This window comes from Calypte anna, chromosome 9, assembly GCF_003957555.1.
Source record: "Calypte anna isolate BGI_N300 chromosome 9, bCalAnn1_v1.p, whole genome shotgun sequence".
Classification (NCBI taxonomy): Eukaryota; Metazoa; Chordata; class Aves; order Apodiformes; family Trochilidae; genus Calypte; species Calypte anna.
The window spans coordinates 18153790-18159995 of record NC_044255.1 but is presented as its reverse complement, the minus strand read 5'-3'; positions in this window follow the sequence as shown (position 1 = coordinate 18159995).

Below are 6206 nucleotides of genomic sequence, written 5' to 3'. Positions count from 1 at the left end.
TGACCATGGCAGGAAAGATTGATCATGTTAGATATCTGCATATGTTGTGTAGTGATAGTTTAGAGAAGAAAAGATGACTGAAGAACCATGAAGTCAGACTTGATGAGGATGCACCAAAATGGTGACTTGCAGCATCGTGCAGATTATTGCTGGTCCTTGACTGTTGGTCACTTCACTGGTAATTCTGCTGAGGAAAGTCTTGATTAATTCTTGAAAGTATTGAACAAAAAAAGAAGAACAATGTGAGGAGAAAACCTATTTTCTTAAGAACAGAGGAATGGTATGAGGTTCAGTGCCTCAAGTTACCTGTGAGCTTGATACATAGAAAGGTCATGAAGAAGATCTTTTTTGCCTCTCTTGTCTTACATAGCATGAGGGTTATAGATGGTTTGAAGATATTCTGAATAATATTTTTGAGGACATAAGCTTGACAAGGAAATAGAGTGGCTTGAGGCAGCAACTGGCAGCAAGCAGCCTCTTGTCACCTTCCTATTTGGCCTCTGTGATGTATAATTGTATAATTATATATGCATATATATATATATATATACACACACACATACATATACGTATAATTGTGGCTGTTGTGATAGCCAAAGTCATCTGTTTTGGTGTTCTTGACATGGTCTTTTCCAGTCTGCAGCTCAGTGGTGTCCATGCTGACAATGATGTGCAGAGGACACTTAGTGTCTTCCAGACAGGAGAAATGCTTTGATCTATTATTACCAGTGTGGCCAAGGCAAAGATGGTCAACTGCAGGAGGATAAAAGATACCTGAGATAGGTCACCGTTAAGAAAGAGGAAAATTTCTATGGGCAGAAAAATAAAGCTCCTGAAGACATATGTATTCTTGATTCTAGTACATGTGGAGGAGACTTGTAGAAGATTGATGTGCATAGACAGAAGGCTTTTCAAAATGAATCCTTAGGACCAGCAGCTCTCAGCACTGTAACAGAAATGGGGGTAAGCACAAAAGGGATCAGTGCAGAGGTGATGCATTGGTGCAATAAGCAGGTGGAAGCTCCAGCTGCTTGGAAGGTGTCAGGTGAAAGGGCTGCCTATAAGTACTGTGCTTTTTGACCTGCTGGAGGGGAGCGTGCCAAGGAACTGCAGAGTGCAGTTAGGGGACCTGACTGAACAAAAAGGTTGAATTCCAAAGACACTACAAGCTACTAGAAAGACAGCAGGGACTAGAATGGCACAACACCATGTAAATGTTAGAGGCCTCTTCCTTCCCTACCAAAAATGTGAAGCTCTCTTTACTCACTATGTGACAAATCACTGCAACTCACCTTTCAAAATTTTTATGGAAATTGCACATCCCTTGATTATTCTTGCCTCATCCTGACTCCACGATAGACTTTTGTTTGTATGGCTTTTCCCTTCTGCCTGTGGTAAAATACTCTGCAAGTGCATAAATGTCTGCCAGAGGTGCTAATCCAGCAGATGGTGCTGCACGTCTGTGTATTCCAAGGTTTGGGGTTTTTTTCCAAAGAAAATTGTTTTCAAAACCAGCAGTTATCTGCTTTTCATTTAAGGGGGATATATAATTACTATTCTTAAGAACGTATATACACAAGTGTTTGGATTTTTTCTAAAATCTGTTTTATTTTTAAAGCTTTTGGAGGAACAAAACTAACTGTATCATGACAAACTATTTTCCTCTATTTGCACTCCTTTTGGATTGTATTTTCAATTACATAGGCCACCTGGGCCTATTTGTTCAATGTATAACAAATGTATAACTTTTGTTTCTGGCCTTTAAAAGACTTGCAGGTCCTTTTTTTGCCTCTTAAAAAAAATTCTTTTTTTTTTTCCCTGCTCAAGCTCCCTAAATGGTTATCTGTGTGAAAATAAAGATTTCAATTAGGATTTTCATTTTCTTTCTAGCAAGTGATAGTTTTATTATCTAAAATACAGGAAAATATTTTTTCCTGACTTTACATCTAAGACATCTACTAAAAAAAGGCTCATTTAAAGGGTTATTAGGTTATTTATTACCAAACCAATATAGCCAGCTAATGTAATTTAATCACTGTTTATACTAAATTTCCCATGTGAACCTTGTCCTCTCTAAGTCACAGGGTGTTTGGTAATGGGATGTAATAGTGCACATTGTGTCTTCTTTTTCAGATGGGTGCACTAAGACTGCTAACACAATGGAAGAAGCAAAAATGGGAAGAGAAATGGAGGGGACTGCACAAGGGAATATGAGATCAGAACATGCAGGAAGTTTGAAAGATGAAGAATCTGGCATGGTAAGGATTTATGTGCTGACTAAAAATCTGATGTTTGTATTGCAACCTAAATCTCCTGACTTAGATAAGAGAAACACAGTTGCATAAAAAAGAAAATTTCTGTGTTATCAGTTCTATATCAGTCCATTGACAACCAATGAGTGATACAAATTGGCAGCAGTTTGAATACAATGGTTTTCGGGGAAAAAAGGTCAATTGTAAGCCAAAAATGAAATACCTCTGAAGTCTGAAGAAGTTTAAATTTGCCACCAATAGATTCTCTTTGGTTTGTTCTATACTTTTTGCATAGGTGTGCTGTTGAAGGCTGCGGCTTTTGCTGGATCAGTGCTGTGGGCATGGTCTTTTTGTGGTGGATATGGTTGCAGTGGAGAAATAACCATCCTTTTGCTGCAAGATTCACTTGAAAAATTACCATGAGCTACACCAACATAGGGTAATTTATTTTACTAGTACTGCTAGAGTTTTCACTAAAAGTCTGCTAGGGTAGCTGTGACAGCACATCCCTTTAAGTATAGACAAAAGCTTGTTCTGCCAGTGGCAAAAGGTCTGCACAGCCCCTTTGAGCATCAGCCAACAGAGGGCACTGCAGCCAGTAGTCTGAATGGTGCCCAGTGGGTTAGGATGTACGTTTTCAAAACACTGTTCAGAAAATGTCCATGTAAAACCATTACTAGGTTTTATTTAATAACCTCCTAACCCCCACTCTCTCTCCTCCTCCTCCCCTGTGTTCCTCTAATGCCTTTTACAGCTCTTGCTGCACAGCGTGAAGCCTTAGAGCTGTATTCATCAATGACTCACACCCTTGCTTAGGGGCCAATTTTCATGGAAGCTATACAGGAAAATCTTGAAATGCACCTATCTCATGCAGGGCACAAGATGATTTCTCTATTCATTACTATTCCAAAAGGACTTGTTGCCCTTTGGAAACGTTCAGATATTACTTACATTTGTGTGTGCATGCATACATGTGCAGTGCTAACTTGCCTTTAGGTTTGAGTGTTCTAAAAATAAAAATGTATTGTTATTATCGTTGATACTAGTCAGCTGAAAGGTAACTAAGGACCTGCTTACATTGAGTGGAATCTGGCAAATGTAAAAGAAAAAGCAGCACTGATCTTTAGATGAGCAAATCCTACAGACTCAAGCATGAAACTTGTTAAAAATCACCCTTTTGTTTGATGCTATGATTAGCAGCCTTCTGGGGAATTTAGGACTTACTCTGAGAAACCAAACTGCACTTTTGCCTCCAGAAATTATTTGTGTAGGTCAAGATTATAGCACATTTCTAAAACCCTAGAAGGAAACGTGTTCCTTTCCCTTAAGACATCACATGTTAACTCAATCTTTCAACTTTGTGGGAGAGAGGGAGATAAAATCAAAGAAATTATTAGCCAAAATGACCTTTCTGTTTAAAACACATCTGACAGGAATGAAGTCTTTACTGCAGAATTCCAAGTCATAAAATAATTGCGTTCTGAGGGCTTGCTAATTAAACAAAAATTACTCTAAGCAGTTTTGGGGAAGAGGCAGAGACTTTGTTTTATTTACATATCTATGCAGTAGCTTATACCCATACAGGATTAAACTAATTGCAATATTTCACTGTAAGTTTTTGCAAAAATTGTGTTATGCAATGGTGAATCAGAACTGCTAGGGAAAAACGAGCGTAGAATATACTTCTGCTTTTTGTAATTTTTTAGTTAAGGCATTGCAAAATGTAGTTCTAAAAATATAATTTTCTTTCTCTTTGTTTCTCAAACAGAGTGGAAAAAATCTTTTTCTGTAGATCAGGCCTATCCAGTGGCATTGGTTTCTAACTTCAGTCTGCTCAGGTGAGCTCCTCAAAAATGTGCAAAAACATCAGATTGTAAATTTTTTTCCTATTTGTGGACATTGTTTTGACTAAAGGAGTTTCCCTAACATAACTTTTTGCTGGGCAGGTCATTTTTTCTGCATGTTAAGATGTCTTGATGAGTGCTGTCTTACAAGACTGCATAGAAATACCAAGCTTCACAGGTATGTTACACATAAGAGGAAAATTCATGAACCTATCAGGCTCAAAAAATAGGCAGTTAAACCCATAAAGGTAATGCTATGATCCTTATTTTAAAGATGACAAAACAGATACACAGAGGTTAAGCAACTTGCCTCACATTGACCAGAATACAAACTAGAAGATGAGAATTTTTTACTTGTGTTTTATTTTCAGACACATCTTTAAACCTTATATGAAAGTAATTGTTATTTTGTTTGCATCTGGTAGCCCATAACCAGTTCCTCGTTTCTGAAGTCCATTTGTGCTGTAGAGAATGTGCAGGGATTGTGAATGTACTCATAAGTAGCATTCCACAGTTGAACTAATTGCCAGGCCAAGCAATGGACCACAGTAAATGGGTGAATAATTTGATCCAAGATGGATTTGTGCTCTACCAACACAGCCTGAAATCTTCTAATGCTTTTGGATTTGACTGTGAGCTGTTCATTGTTGTTTGAGCCTGTTCTTTTCTATTACCATATTTTCTCTGGATATCATTTCTGTGTAGCTTATCTTTGTATAAAAGGCCACATCTTTACCATATTTCCAGGGAGTAGTCAGTAGAAGCATACAAAATTTACTGCTGTAGACCAAAATATGACAGATAAAAGGTAGTGCATTACAAAGTTCCTGCCCTCAATCACACAGAAGGCTCTCTGCTTCTCTGAGCAGTGGTACATATATGGCTATACTGTAATTGGAGATAGGTTAACAGCAAACCAAGACATTTTCTGCAGCAAAAGGAGATGGGATCTTCTCTAAGCATTTACCTCTTATGTAATAAACAATGTCAGTGGTCAATAGAGGGAGTTTTCTTACCCTGATCCCCTTCCATTTAACTTAAAATAGAAATGCTATTAGTTTAACTATCAGGTTGGTGTCTCGTGAAGCCTGGCCATTTGTGTAGCATGTTAAATTTGACTGCAAAGAGAAGTGCTATTACAGTAGCCTTTGTCTGTCTTTTCCTTGAATAACATACAATAAACAAATAGAATGCATGCTAGAGCTTCAGTGGTGGTTTGTGCCTTTGGTAGACTGAAGTACTGCAGTCTCTTTGGCATACAGAGTGCTGATGCCGAATTTTGCCCCAAAAGGCGAGAATAAGCTGCCTCAAAGACTTGGTTTGAGTCAAATAGGCAGGAGGTATTTTATTAACGACGCGCGTCGGAGAAATCGCAAAGGGGATTTCTGAATTCCCGTGACAAATGCAAGCCTTTTTATACATTTTGATTACAGAATTACATCATAGTACATACATAATCATGCATATGCATATAGAGGCGTGGTATAGGCGGGGTGTAGGGTGGAGCCTTTCTTTTGAGGAGCATCTTGGTGGTCGTTCCGGTTGCCTTCATCATTGGCAGGGGGCGTCCCGTGAGTCTTCCTCCTTTAAACTTTTGAACTTCTTCCTAATTTGGGCAATCTCCGATGTACTTGGCTTGGCCCCCATGGCTTGGCAGAGGCCTTTGGGTCAAGCCGACCTCGTTGGTTCTGGAATGCGCTGAGTTCCATCACTACCTGTTCCTATCTCTCTTCCCTGCCACTGTGTTCCATTCCTCAACTAATTTATTGCTCTATGTGGTTTTCCTAAATGCTGAGTTTTCTCCAGATGCTCTATATCTTATGCTTTAACCCATTATCTCTGGAAAGTAACTGTTTCAGGGGCTTCAGTGCGTTGCATCTTATTAGAGGTTCTCTTGTCATCATGGAATTGTGAGTAGCTTCTCCTGTTCTTTTAGCTCCTATTGACTCTGCAAATCCATCTCTAATTACTAATGGATGCTGTCCAAAATAATTTCATTTTGGTAAAGTTCACACATAACCTCTTATCCTTAGTTACCTGCTGGCAGATAACATGTGCCTTGACTACCCCTTAAAGGAGTTGGTTTGCTAAGAGAGAAATGCCAAAAGCT